The 14,563-nt window shown below is 35.9% G+C and overlaps 1 long non-coding RNA gene across 1 annotated transcript; it reads right to left on the bottom strand.

The window, feature by feature from the left end:
* Nucleotides 1-198: 198 nt before the first annotated feature.
* LOC149618826 (uncharacterized) lies at nt 199-1,177 on the bottom strand. The gene is made up of 3 exons (XR_016375512.1): nt 1,044-1,177; nt 928-973; nt 199-862 (listed from the first exon to the last, which is right to left on the bottom strand). It is a non-coding gene; the product is annotated as an uncharacterized LOC149618826 (long non-coding RNA).
* Between the last annotated feature and the right edge of the window lie 13,386 nt (nt 1,178-14,563).

Below are 14,563 nucleotides of genomic sequence, written 5' to 3'. Positions count from 1 at the left end.
CATTTTCGTGTTTAGGCAAGTGTTTAGTTTCTAAACACTTTTTTTTCTGTGCATTTAATAAAAATTTGAAAGATGAAAATTATTAGCTTATGCACGTTGTTAGGGAAATAGGAATTCTGTAACATGGAGTTCAAGGCATCATTGAGCACGTATGAGAAGGACGATGTATCGGAGAGACCTTTCAAAAAGGGTACCGCGAGCTGAGTCTATGCAGAGAGACTTTTATGTGTAAAATTCTTTCTGTAATCCATGGTTTAGGGATGGTGCTAGGGGATAACTTTCCTTCTAAAGACATAAGCTGTCTGCTGCGAGTTCTACTGTTAAGTTAATATTTATCAGTCTCGCTCAGAACTGGAGGTATGGCGTCTAGTAAAGAAATTTTTACCTCATGCTCGATTTTTTAGCCCCTATTGTTTAACTTTCATATTATCTTACATATCCCGCACGGGTGTCCTTTCTGCTAGGGCAGCTTGTATGATTTTCCTTCTTAACGGGTCACGTGACATCTGGCTCCTCGGCTAGACGTCCCGTGATCCGTTAAGAAGGTAGGTGTCCATGAGAGATATCTGCCTGTGCCGTTTTAGTTATCTTCCCACTTCCCCCTTTGTCTCTCTTTCTTATACGTGCTCACTGTATCCACCGTCGGTCTGATCGGCAATAAATAATAGGAGAAGAGACATGCCTGAGGACTATAGACTTTCAGAAATGCGGTCATTGATATATGATTCTCGGCATCACGGAAATAAGAAAGCATGTTGTGTTCTGAGTACCATTTTGGGCTCGTGCAAGTTACGTTAGAGTTTTTCATTAAGTTGTAACCATCTATGAAAAGTTTTAAAATTCTGATGTGAAGATCTCCGTACTAAAAGGAAATATGGAAAAAGATAAAAATTTTCCACAAAGGTGTCATATAGGAAAATAGTATACCCCTTCGTTGTTCATTTCGAAGACGGGAATGTACGTTACATTTACCCTAATAAAGAAATGAAATTAAAATTTTCTACTAAATTCAAATTATTTATATAAACGCCAACAAAATTTACCGTCCTGTTGGATGCAAAAGGAATCTAAGAAATAAAACCTCTGCACGATGATGTCCTTCGAAGAGATATCTTTTCTCTAAAACGTTGTATTGTTCCTAAAGTAAAAACAAAATTATTTTATTCTTGCTTTTCGCCGTTGATCACTCTCCGTATTTCGACTCGTTTGGCAAAGAAACCTCGCGCTCGTATTCCGTATTCTCGATGATTGCATATAAAAATCATACCAACATTAACTTTAATCTGGTAATCATCAAGCCTAAATGTACATTGAATCTGGTTTGGACTGTCCACTAGTTCGTACCGATTAATTGAAGAACCGACGTTTTTAAGTCGAGCCAACAGTATAGCTCGCGAGATGATTTGTTCTTTCACTTTTGGATTTTTACACGGAAGAAATGGTCGAAAATGTGTGGCAATTTCGTTTTCTTATGTTCTTAGGTGTGGTTTTATGGCTAAACACTAGAAGCCATTGCAGAAGTAATCGTTGTGATTGTGGAGCTAAGATACACGAAAAACCATTGTTGCAAGAATAGAACTTGTCATTATCTACTCATAATCATGAATAACCGTTTATTTAAGGTGTGGGTACAATACGATTTAACATGCAACTTCATTGGATAATTACGAATATAGATAATGGATAGATAATGCCAAGTCTAGTTTCTCTAACTGGTTGAGAAGAGATCTCATAACAGCTTCTATTTTCTCTATTTAACGAAACTTTTGGTATCTTCTGCAACGTTCATTTCCGATTTGTGGCGTTCCTTAAATTCAATTCTGAGTTAATACTGTACCGTTCGTTGCCAGTTTGATTTTAGAACGATCGGTCACACTGTTCAAGAAGGGCTCGCTTTACATTTGAAAATCGAGCCAGTTCAGCTGAGCTTTATTATTTCTAAAAGCCCGCTGATCTCAGCTCGTGAACAGTCCCAAATCTAGTTCACAACTAGAAAATGATATTTTTATCCAGAACTATCTGATCTACGATCACACAACTATTGAATTCGAGGCATTTCTTCACGATATAAGGACCAAATACCCCCAAAGACAAATGACCCTCGGTCCATAACCCCCATTATTAAAAAAGTAAAAATATCTCTTCTCAATAGACCAATTAGCCGCTAATTTTCGTCCCATCCTAGGAAAGCGTACAAACTCCCCCCACTCTCCAGGCAAAACCCCCCTACGTTCTAGACAAAATTCTTCGGTCATAATACCCCGTCATACTGAAAATAAAAAAAGGTCATAAAAATCACAAATCGATTTTTGAAAAGTATCTTCTTTAAAATCTAATGCGATGAAAACAACTAGAAATCGTAAATGGCTTATAGAATACTTACCATTTCCACTACAACTTTCATTACTTCTCTAGTATCCATAATGGATGACAACTCCTTAGCAACAACACACGAGAAATTTATGACGAACGCGCTAAATTTGCAAAGGAAAGGCTGAAAGTGAAACAAACACTATTTACATGATTTCGTAAATCATTGATTCATGATTCGTAAGTATTTATGCAATCTTTGAGAAACAGAATCAATACAGAAATAAAACTGCATAAAAGGTTTCAAGCTTGCAAAAAAAAACCAGCCCAAATATATATATATATATTTGGGCTGGTTTTTTTCTTTTTTAATTCGAACCCGGTGACAAATGAAAATAATCTATAACACTAGATCTTTGTTTTCCTCTAAGGGCCTTTGCGATGGTGGATGCACAATAACATATGAAATAAAAGAATATTAAACTTGTTCGTTTTAAATTATGCATTTTTCATAAAGTAATCATGAAAATGAAAATGGTCAATTTCACCTTAATGATCTGAAAATGCTATATGCGTTGTAATATACGAATCCAAACAAAACAAACTTAAAATTGCGTGGTTGCTGTAAACATGTTTATGCCATCAAAATGAAAATGGTCAGGACGACCCTAATTATCTTGAATTTACACGATGCATTGTAATATATGATTACAAATACATACAGCCTAAAATCTGAAGTGAGATGAGACTAGAAGTACTGAGCTAACCAAATTCTTCACTTGGCGAAAGTGAATATTCTTGATAACGCACCAACGGTTGGCCCTCTAGTAGCGGTTTCTAAATTTTCCCTCCAAAACGTGAGACGCTCGCGGCGGTAGACGGCCGAACTAGATTCAAGCAACTGCGTCCGTGCTCCGCGGCTTTAGGTTGAGGGGAAGGGGGTAGGAAATGTTTTGGAACTCGACCAATTTTTTTCTCTGTAGTGTAGGCGCGATGGAAGCGGCATAAAATCCTCAAATTTGTTCACTAGTGCCAGGATCTACTACCAATGCTAGAGCTCTTTACTTCTAGTCTCACCTAAAATCCATATCCATGTGCTTTCCAGAAGCAATCAATATGAAGATAATATTCGAATTAATAGTCTAAATTATCTTGGCAATGTTGAATTCGATTAATATAGCTGCAGTGTCAATGAGGATAACCTTTTTACATTTTAATCACAAGAAATCAAGAAAATACGATAAATAGCTCTATCAATTACTACCTGGGTGCACTGTAGCAAGTTGAGCATTCCGCACGTACATACTTACCTGCGATAGACAAATGTCGATGTCTTGCACAATCTTTCAATGTCTCTGCGCATATTACAAAGCAGCATTATTGACCATTATACTCTTACATTTTAATCTAGTAGAAAATATGCCTAGCTAGATTGTTCTCTGAATTTTCCTCACTATGCGTGAAAACAAATGGTTCTTCCTTTCCATATTACCAGTAGGTAATCAACGAAACTAAACTGTTCAGGTAGACCATAATAATCTCCTCAGTGGACGATGCGATATAAACAAATTAATAATGATCTGCGCAATAGTCGACACGTTTACTATATAATTGGAATAACTTTTAATTTGTTAATATATTTCTATATATCTATTAAGTAGTGATACACTAAAATATACCAAAACGAGTTTTGTTTCGCAGTCCTTGAAAAACTGACTTTACAATCACCACACGGTATCCTCCCAATGAACCGTATTCCCAATGGACCGCATTCCCATTGGACCTGTACTATTTTGCCGATAACAGCTTGTATCAGAGTTAATCTAAAAATATATTCTTTTTTTTACCCTTATTATTTTTACCTTATCATTCATCCAACCTTTAATTTAAGTTGCAACAGTTTTATTAGACACAAATCTTTCGATGGGATGATTTCAACTATTCTTTATTTTAATTAGCCGTTGGATTCGTTTTGATTTGCTTTAGCGACTCTGGTTTTGTTTTTTGCTTTGCGATAATTCAATGAAAAACACCAATTCTACGCGATCGAACAGTTAGAGCTTAATGATCTCAGATAGTTTTGGATGCGTTTGAAATATGTGTACCATCGACACTAACTTGGGGTTAGTTTTAAAATATATAGTACTGACCATATGATTTTCGAAGCAATCAACATAATAATTTAGATGCCCATGATCTTGGCAATGCTATGTGCCTTATATTATATGAGTAAAAAAACGATTATGAAGTTCGTCAATTTAAATTTTATTTATATTTAGTCAGAAAGTCATTTTCTAGAAAATAAAGAACGTTGCAATCTATCTAAATCAAAGTCCTGACTAACTGACTTGATTATCAACGCCCAGCCCAAACCGCTTGCCCTAGAAGGCTGAAAATTTGCAGGAACGTTACTCCTGTAGTAGGGACGTACTAAAAAGAGTTTTCCAATCCGCCGCCATCTTAATAAATGGCGCCCAGAAATGTAAAATATCTTCTCTATGCAACAAAGTTCGCGCTTTTCAACCGATTCCACAAATATTTAGTACATTGGTTTCCTTTAACCTATAGACGGGTTGAATGGTCTTTTGGGCTCGATTTGTTGCCATCTTTTTAAATGGCGGCCAAAAACATAAAAACCCTTCTTTATGGAATGAAGTCCGCATGAAAAGTAATAAAAAATGTCCCGACGGGCTGACGGGCAACGCCGAGTGCCGTCGCTCCTAAGGTGCTACAAAAATATTAGCCATCAGTAAAATCTACCCATTCTTTATATCATTTTGATGAAAGTTCTTATTACTCGCGAGCGACGCCGCGGGTAACAGCTAGTATAATATAATATATAATCACAAATGGTACTATAATGGAATTGATTATAAGTTCTAATTTCTATATAGTCCAAAGCAACCAACGGAATAATATGCTAAAGGATAGACCTTAATAATCACGTATAATATTGATGCATTGCATTATATAATTAACGGAACCGGACATTTGGGGGCTCCGCGACAGTTAGACGCCGCGACATTTAGGCTCCGCGACAATTTGGCACCGAGACATTTATGCGCCGAGACAATTAGGCACCGCGATATTGCAGTATAATTTTCGTGAAAGATTCGAGATATTTAATAATGGAACAAGACAAGTATTTTTATGCTTATATTCTTTTATTCAACTGACATCAGAATTCAACCATATTTTTTTTTATCTTCGTTGACTTAAATAATATGCCTTTTCCAAATTATTGTTGTTTATCTTCATTTACTTCCCTAAATAGTATGCCTTTCCAAAATATTGTTGTTTATCTTCATTTACTTCCCTAAATAGTATGCATTTTCCAAAATATTGTTGTTTATCTTCATTGACTTCCCAAAATAATATGCCTTTTCCAAATTATTGTTGTTTATCTTCATTTACTTCCCTAAATAGTATGCCTTTTCCAAAATATTATTGTTTATCTTCATTGACTTCCCAACTTAGGTTAGGTTAGGTTTTTTTTTTTATTATTTTAGGATATGTTTTGTAAAAACAGCTAAGGTTTCGTGTCCTTTAACGGGGATTGCGAACATAGTCATGCAGTGACTCACAGGGACTATACACGGGTTGCCAAATTGAGAGGTCATTACGGATTTTTAGAAGAAATAGTGGAAAGTTTATCGGCACGTGTCTCGACGCCTAAATGTCGCGACGCCTAAATGTCACGGCGCCTAAATGTCACGGCGCCTAATTATCTTGGCGCCTACATGTCACGGCGCCTACATGTCACGGTGCCTAATTATCTTGGCGCCTAAATGTCACGGTGCCTAATTGTCTCGGCGCCTAAATGTCACGGCGCCTAATTGTCTTGGCGGCTAAATGGCGGCGCCTAAATAACCAGCGCCTAAGAGGCGGTGCCTAAATGTCACGGACCGTATAATTAAAAAGTAAACCAACTACCAAATATAAATTAAACAAGTTGGGAAAACCAAAATATTACCTCTCCGAGTCAAGAGGTCTACTACTACAAACTTATTTACCTAGATATGGAATTATTTCTCTTTTTTGAAGTAAACATTTACGAAATATTGAAGCAGTATTCCAAGCATAGCGAATAATACAGTAAAGCAGACGACATTTTACATCCAATAAGGATAAATCTTGGACACATGGAAATCAGTCAATGGGGAAAAGATCAGGAAATGAAGTCTACGCTTTAGCTGTTTACCGTATATTCTGATAGCTACATTCACAACTGGTTTGCAGTGTAAACACTATCGTCTCGTCTCACCTCAACAATATTCTTAGTTTGCCAACATGAATGTTAATGTTAAATAACACCAAAGCTAAATTGTAGCTAGACGCACTAATAGTCAATGCGCACCATAAAGAGAATAAAAAGTCTGTAGCTACTACCCGTTTACCATTAGCCCTTTTACTATTCGAATTGCCACCATGATCTTTTCTTCTATTATAAAATCTTAACCTGATTATTTAATAGTGTATTTAACTTTCGGCTCACACTGAACCGTTGATGTCTCTTCATTTCAGACACGAAAATCAAAGCCACAAGTTTACTTCACCTCAGGCCTCAATTATTTACTCTTTGGTTCACTAAGCCTATTGCGGATGATACTTAATATACCCGCCGGAGTCTAGGTCTTAGTTTTCTTCATGAAATCACTAAACCAGGGATTATTCTATATACAGATGTAGTATAGCTTAAGTAATATATAAACAGCCATTTCAAATAACAATATTTAAAAAAATCTTTGGAATATCAAAATGAAACAAAGCTTTAAAGCTACAAAAGTACTAAATGCATCATAATTACGAAAAATACTTCCACATATTCACTTTATATTATGGAACAAAGACCAGAAGATGGTGGTGTGAGAACTCAAGTAGAGGAGCCATTTCCGTGACTGTGAATGCAGTTTTTTTTTTTTTTTTTTTTTTGAGGTTTCAATGCGAATAGGGTCTATGGACCGCGGCAAGGATGTGATTAATCAGGTTTCAGTAGGAGTGTAAGCAGGGGAAGGAAATGAGGTTTACTTGGGAGGTGACGGACGGGGTGTGGGGGTCAAGTCACCTCCGGCGGACACGGGGCAGTCGGCACCTATAGGGTAGGATCGCCGACATGTGTCTTATTCCCTCAAACTTTGCCGCCCAGTAGCTTGGCTTACAGGAGTGCGCCACACTCCCGGCTGTGAATGCAGTTCGGAAATGGCGAAGACGTTTGCTCCGATTTGGAAACTGCGAACGCGGTCACGTGGGTGTAACAACAGACAGACAGACAGACAGACACACACGATCGTTACAAAACCTCTCCGTGACATACGTCACTCGGAGAGGTAAAAAGTGTATTTAACTTTCGGCTCACTCTGAACCGTTAATGTCTCTGTATTACAGAAACGAAAACCAAACCCAAGCGTTAACTTTTTGGTTCACTAGGCCTATTGACAAACAAAAATTTATTTGACCAATATAGTTGCGTTCTTCTTGAAATCACTTTAGAAAGAATTATGCTATAAACAGATGTAGTATAGCTTAAGTAATATATAAACATCGATTTCAAATAATAATAATTAAAAATATTCTTGGGATATCAAAATGAAACAGAGCTTTATAGCTACAAAATCACTAAACGCATCGAAATTACGAACAATATTTCCAAATATTAATTATACATTATGAGAAAACCAAATTTTAAGGTTTTGTAGGATTTCTTTCCACAAAACAAAGCGAACTGCTAACGCGGTGCACTAACGGACGGACACACACAGACTAAAACATAGGCTGCTTCTTAACTCTTTCCGTTTTAATTTTGAGTTGAGAAACTAGATTATCTTGAATATTAAAATAAATATAATTAATATTAAATATTTTCTTCGTTAGTTGTTCGCCTTATTGAGCGTTACATCGCGTTTATAAAGAACAATTAGACATTCTTGAGAGACCTGACTAATATTGGCGTTTGAAATGAAGCATACTCCGGTTGCATTACCTTATTCAAATAGGTAGTATATAACGGTGTCGAACTACAGCTAAAAGCAAGAACAACCGCAATTGCGAAAACCTTTGGTGGACAACCCACCTTAGGGAGGCTAGACGTTTCTCGTAACCCTAGCTGATCGCCGCGAATGTCTTAAACCCAACGATGACGATGGAGTAGAAGCCAGGTGTACAGACTGGTGTCCAAGTGGAATGGACGAAGACCAGAAGATGGTGGTGATTAGAAGCCAGGTGTACAGACTGGTGTCCAAGTGGAATGGACGAAGACCAGAAGATGGTGGTGATTAGAAGCCAGGTGTACAGACTGGTGTCCAAGTGGAATGGACGAAGACCAGAAGATGGTGGTGATTAGAAGCCAGTATGTACAGACTGGTGTCCGTGTGGAATGGACGAAGACCAGAAGATGGTGGTGATTAGAAGCCAGGTGTACAGACTGGTGTCCATGTGGGATGGACGAAGACCAAAAGATGGTGGTGATTAGAAGCCAGTATGTACAGACTGGTGTCCATGTGGGGTGGACGAAGACCAAAAGATGGTGGTGATTAGAATCCAGTATGTACAGACTGGTGTCCAAGTGGAATGGACGAAGACCAGAAGATGGTGGTGATTAGAAGCCAGTATGTACAGACTGGTGTCCGTGTGGAATGGGCAAAGACCAGAAGATGGTGGTGATTAGAAGCCAGTATGTACAGACTGGTGTCCGTGTGGAATGGACAACGACCAGAAGATGGTGGTGTGAGAACTCAAGTAAAGGAGCCATTTCCGTGACTGTGAAAGCAGTTCGGAAATGGCGAACACGTTTGCTCCGATTTGGAAACTGCGAACGCGGTCACGTGGGTGTAACAACAGACAGACAGACAGACAGACAGACAGACAGACAGACAGACAGACACACACGTCGAAATTAGAACCTCTCCGTGACATACGTCACTCGGAGAGGTAAAAAGTGTTTAATTGCTTTCCTAAGCAATCAACATATTGAAAAGAGTAGAGTAAACCTTAATGATGTGCGAAATGGTTGTTCCCATATAATATGCGAACACAAGAAAGCAATATTTAAAGTGCGTATATATATATACACATTGCCATATTTCTATATAGACACGAAGTAATCAACAAAATAAAAATGAATAAACCTTCATGATGTTTCTGTATAACTTTAACAAATATTAAACCTCTTCGTTTTGTATATGTTTTCAGAAAGTAATCATGAAAATGAAAACGTTCAATTTCACCTTAATGACCAGAAAGTGCTGGATGCGTTATAACTAACTTAAAATTGCTTGGTTGTTGTAAACATGTTTTGTACATTTTCGCTAAGTGATCAACAAAATGATAATGGTCAGGCAGACCCTAATTATCTTGAATATATACGAATACCAACAAAACAAACTTAAAATTGCGTGTTTGCTGTAAACATGTTTGTTTCACCAAAATGAAAATGGTCAGGAAGACCCTAATTATCTTGAAAATATACGATGCCTTATAATATATGATTTCAAATATATTCAGTCTAAAATCCATATCTCTGTGCCTTCCAGAAACAATAAATATAAAGAAAATAATCAAATAGTCGAAATGATCATGGCAATGTTGGGAGCGATGAAGAAAATTGATTTAACATTTTAATCACAAGATATTAACAAAAAAAGACAAGTTACTCTTAAAGATTTCTGTTATGATCTTTGCGTGATAATTTATGCTAACAAATGAAACTAATGAGCGTGTAAATATTTAAATTTTAAATTTTGCGAAGCAATAGAAACGATATGCCAGTAATGTGTATCAAATAGGCTCTGCTAGTCTACACAAATCACGTTTTCAATATATTATATGCGGAAATACAATCGCTTTATGAACTAAGTCAGACTGAACGCCAGTGCAGTGCACAAAGTTGAGCACTCCAAACACTATTTTTTCTACTCGAAGCAACATAGTAACTTTTAAGCCCAACGCATCTTCGTTTTGGGTAAAGGTCTGAAATATCATTTACCCAAAGTACTCTGACACAAATTATTACCTGTGTGTTCTTATATTGTTTTCTAAATGCTTTAAGTCAAAATTTACTTATTTTGCCTTATTTGGTCACTAACCGATCATGAAAGTTCTGCGAAGCCCTCATATGACCGAACCCCATACATAATTTTAACTGTATTTTCAAAACTGTCTAAAAAGAGATGTCAGTACGTTTTACGGTGTAGAAAATTAATCGCTAAGTTTTTCATGTTTATCATGTTATTGTTTTTATTAGGATTTATTTTACTCGTGCAAAAAACTTTGAGACATCTAATTTATATCTGATTGTTTTTCTAAAACTATGATGTAGAACAGGCATTAATTAATTCCAGTTATTGTATAAATGTTTTAAGAATCGATTACTTCTTAGTTAAACTATTACGTTCAAATTAATTTATTGGGATACTTTCTAAGCCATATTTTAAATTACATGCAGTTGTGATAAAAAACTAGAATATAAATTATTAACCTTTAATGAGTCTCAGCCGATGTCTTCTGAAGCGGTCGAATGACAGCGCAAGAAGTTACAGTAATCACTAATAAAATAATCCCTATTTATTAAGCTACACTCTAAAAATTAGGGATGGATCTACTTGTTTTCTCCATTCTTTAAGCTTCAAAACTGTTACTGTCTTTACCGACTTTCTTATTATTACGAGAATTTTAACGCTATTAAGTCCAGTTCAACGGAAAAATGCGAACTGTAATATTTCTCTACTATTACCGACTGAGGGTTTAGCTTAGGCAAAGAGCGTTTAAATGCCTGTAAAATTTACAGTAAATGTCTCTGCGCATGTAACAAAGTAGCGTTATTGACCATTATACTCTTTCATTTTAATCTAGTAGAAAATATGCCTAGCTAGATTATTCTCTGAATTTTCCCCCACTATATGCGTGCAAACAAATGGTTCTTCCTTTCTATATTACCAGTAGGTAATCAACGAAATAAAACTGTTCAGATAGACCATAATGATCTCCTCAGTGGACGATGCGATATAAACTAAATAAACGAGTTTTGCTTCGTAGTCCTTAAACAAGTTGGGAAACCAAAATAAACCTCTCCGAGTGAAAACCCAATTAAGAGGTTTTTCTTAAATAATTAAATAAATATAATTGATATTAATTACTTTAATCGTAATTGTAGCTATAAAGCTGTTTCACTTTGATATTCCTGGGATATTTTTTAATATTATTATTTGAAATGGCTGTTTATAATTTACTTAAACTATACTACATCTGCATATAGAATAATCCTTGCTTTAGTTATTACAAGAAGAAAGGTAAATCGTAGAACAAAAAACGAATTACATATTGCGATTGAAACTGTTATTTTTCTCAATTCTCGTCTCCTCAAAAAAACCACCTCTTTAGCATGTGTCACCAATGTTCTTAATTTTTCAAATTACTACATCTTTGTTCTACTATATTTTTGACCTTAAAGTGTTAGTGCCACGTTTTTTGAAAAGTGGCTAATTTTCGTTTTAAAACACCAATTAGGTTATAATAACAGTAGATCCAAGGTAAAAAGTCTTATAGAAATTTATTCATTTTGTGATATTAAAAAGAAAATTGATATTCCACATACCTCATTAAGACGGAATAAATTATAAATATACCCCTGGTGACGTCATAAGTGGTTGACCAGCGCGAGACAGATTTCATTACGAGAGCTAAGCCTAGTTTTTAAACATCGCGCGCGCGTCAAATTAGATCACTTTGAAAGCGCCACCTATCAATAAAAAATAGGACCTGCGGAGTCGCGGTTCACGCGCGCTCGAATCGTGACGTCACCAGGGGTATATGTAGTACCACGAAATTTTACTTTCAAAATAGTTTGAAAAAATTCTGCGAGTAGGTTCCGAAAGCCGGGGTTTTAATAATATTTGAAAAATTATAATGCATTATATAAATAGATATTCTGAATCAGAAAGATTTGATCTTTCAGATGGGAATAAAACCATTTAGTTTTAAAAATAGCGATTTTTGGTGACTCTAACACTTTAAATGTACATAATCACAAACGTGCACTCTTAGAAGACGGATGGTAATTTTTAAGCTCGTTTTAACTTCATCGTAAATAGCCGATAGGATTACAAATTAGAAGCATACAGGAGGAACATTAATTTTAAACATTTCTTAATTGGAAAAGAATATTTATCTACAATATTCAGTTTCTTGAATAGAAAGGAATATTTCCCTTCAGTATTCCCTCCAGCTTCTCGAACACTTAAAATAAAACATCGTATATTTCGTACACTTTAAAAGTTTCCAAAAAATGGCGTTGCCAATGAAGAATAATTAAATCTTTTACATTATTACCTTAATTATAATCATAAATATGAATTGTGCCAAGACTATAGTTTTCAAATTAATCAGAGGTAGCCAAAAGTGTTCCATTTATGGAGAAAAAAGTACAACAATTATCAAATCCTGCTCGTTAAACTTAAATGTACACTTTAATTAAAGTAGATTCAGATTTAATTTAGTTTAAAAAATATTGAAATAGCTGCAGTCTTATTTACAGAGCCTGTTTTAAACTAGGGTAAAATTGTGAAGTCGGAATATAGACCGTGGAAAATTTCTATATGTATTTTAATTTGAGAAGCAGAAACCAAGGGCCACCAGCGGTGCTCCGTTGATTTGCAACTGGCCATTTAAGTTTTATTTAACTTAAAGTCACAGTAATGTTAATAATTATATTCTTAAGAAATGGATAGGTTGAAGAGAGTTCTTTTGCCATGGTGGCACCAAAGAAGAGTGAACTATAATCATAGCCACTGCTTATCAAAATAAGTTGAGGGAATTAAAATCGAGTATGTTACGCGAGAGATAGATTTAATTTTAGAAGTAGGAATGGAGAACGGTTAGTATTTACTTCAGTCCGACTCATAGTCCAGCAAAGAGCCCCTCCCTCCATCTCGTAACGAAAAGTTTAAATTATCTTATTGGCTCACTTAAACTACGTTTTGATGACGTTGCTGACGTGGACGGCGAAAAGTACGTAATTCCTTTTTACCTCTCTCGCTATGACCCACTTCTTCTTTCCTACCCCTCCGTCCCGTGTAAGGGGGTCCGGGACTTTGACGCGCGCCCAGATTATTCTGTTCTCCATTCCTACTTCTAAAATTAAATCTATCCCTGGTTACGAAAAAACAAAAAACAAGTGTGTCACTTGAAGAAGGTTTAATTATTGCATTAAGAATAAGTTTATATGAAGCAAAACTGAATTTAGAAGAAAATCACTTTTCGTGATTTAGCCGAAATATGTATCCAATTCCATATTTCTGAGAGCTCGCTCAAACCCAGTATTCTTCGAAGCGTACCGGATTTCGGCAAAGAGAACCAAGATGGACAACATGTTTAAAACCACGAATACTATAAATATGACGCCGACATCAGACATGGATGTTTTCGAAACTTCCACGCCCTCTTTTTGTTTCAGATATTTCTGACACGCATTCCCGGTCAAAAATTTATTTGCTACAGTTGGATGTCCTGTTTCCCAAAAATTCATCAGTCTGAAAAGAAATAAAAATCTCATTTCTCCAATTATGGTATCGCGAAATACCTCGCAACAGGGCACTATAACAAACATTTACCAGTATAACTCATACCATTAATGTCTTAAAAGCCTTAATATTAGTTTTACACGCTCAAAAAGCCCGCGAAATTTAAATTCTTTCTCTCTCTCTGTTCCTAAATTTTACCGGAATAGAATTCCATGTAAAGTTAAAAACTAACAAGTTGGTAAACCGAAATAAAACCTCTCCGAGTCAAAACGATGACTCTACCCACTTAATTTTCTGAATAAGCAACTTTTTGACAACTCGATTGGCCTGTAATCACTACCCTGTCGTTGCATCTCAACAATAATCTTAGTTATCCCGTATGATTGTTAACGTTTCTCCATAGTAAAGATAAATTTTATCTAGCCTCTCAAATGATAACATGCAACAAAGAATGGAAACTTGCAGCGATTTAATTGCAGTCATTGGTTCCATCACATAGGATATACAATCGAAGATCAGACCATTGTTGAGTTCGGTTGTCTTGAAATTTTTTAGAGCTACTTCCGGTACTTTTATTGGTTTACACGTGGTTAACAAACTTAACTTTATCAAATTATCATTCCTCGCCTCCATAAAGGATATACGCTAAAGCTAAGTTCTCACTTGACCGAAAATCTCGAGGGTAAACAAGCAGCCAGCTAGTGCATGGTGATGTTGATGAAAACCAAAAAAAATAATAA

This window comes from Phalangium opilio, unplaced genomic scaffold (assembly GCF_054372755.1).
Source record: "Phalangium opilio isolate 3A_F unplaced genomic scaffold, DU_Popi_V2 ptg000209l_1, whole genome shotgun sequence".
Taxonomy (NCBI): Eukaryota; Metazoa; Arthropoda; class Arachnida; order Opiliones; family Phalangiidae; genus Phalangium; species Phalangium opilio.
This window is presented reverse-complemented; position numbering and strand designations above follow the sequence as displayed.